We start from the raw sequence: 932 nt of genomic DNA on the forward strand, positions 1-932 counted from the left end.
ATATATATATATATATATATATATATATATATATATATATATATATATATATGTATATATATATATATATATATACTAACACATGATTAAAAAATCATGAAATATTTAATATGTCGCAAAAATTTAATTCGATTCTAGTTTTGAAAATGAGGAATGAAAAAAGAGAGAAAGAGAAAGAAAAATAAAAAAAAAAAATAAAAAGTTTGTAGATTATTGTAGTTTTTAGATAATTGCAGATTAATGTATTTTTGGTCCAAAAGGCTGACAGTTAGATCAGACGAATACATGCAGTTTTATTTGCCACAATTGAAAATAAGAACAATTATTTGTCCTGTAAACTACATAATTGGAATGAATTTAAATTTTCCAAGAAATATCAGTTGTCTTACTATTCAATTAAAAATACTCGGTCAAAAACAAGAAAAAAGATAAAACAAATCTGTAATATTATGAAATAATAATATTACGAAAAAGAAATTTTTTAAAATGTTAAAAATTAAACACTAAACCTTTCAAATTTAGAAAATTATTATATAAAAATAAATTAAATGCAAATAACAACAAGTAAATTAGTATTCAACTCGTTCTAATTTAATTAATCATCAAATTTACTCAAAAAATTTTCATCTGAGCATATATGTGGGGTAATTCTTTATTATTAACGACTGCAACCATCCCTATTAGGTCCCTTGTTCCTCATTGTTGTTACCTTCATAATCATTCAACAAACAGCTTGCACCTGCTCAGAGGATATAACATTGGTGATGATGAAAATACCAACAAGCCTGTCCTGTTGTTTGAAAGTTTCGTAAATTGCGTCACCCAGGATTTTTTTAATCCAATTTTCTGTTGGCTGTATTTAACCGAGTCAGTTTGAAAACCCTATGGTAATAAAAACTTGAAAATGTTTTTTATGTATATCGCTAGGTGGC

This window comes from Helobdella robusta (assembly GCF_000326865.2).
Source record: "Helobdella robusta unplaced genomic scaffold HELROscaffold_4, whole genome shotgun sequence".
Lineage (NCBI taxonomy): Eukaryota > Metazoa > Annelida > Clitellata > Rhynchobdellida > Glossiphoniidae > Helobdella > Helobdella robusta.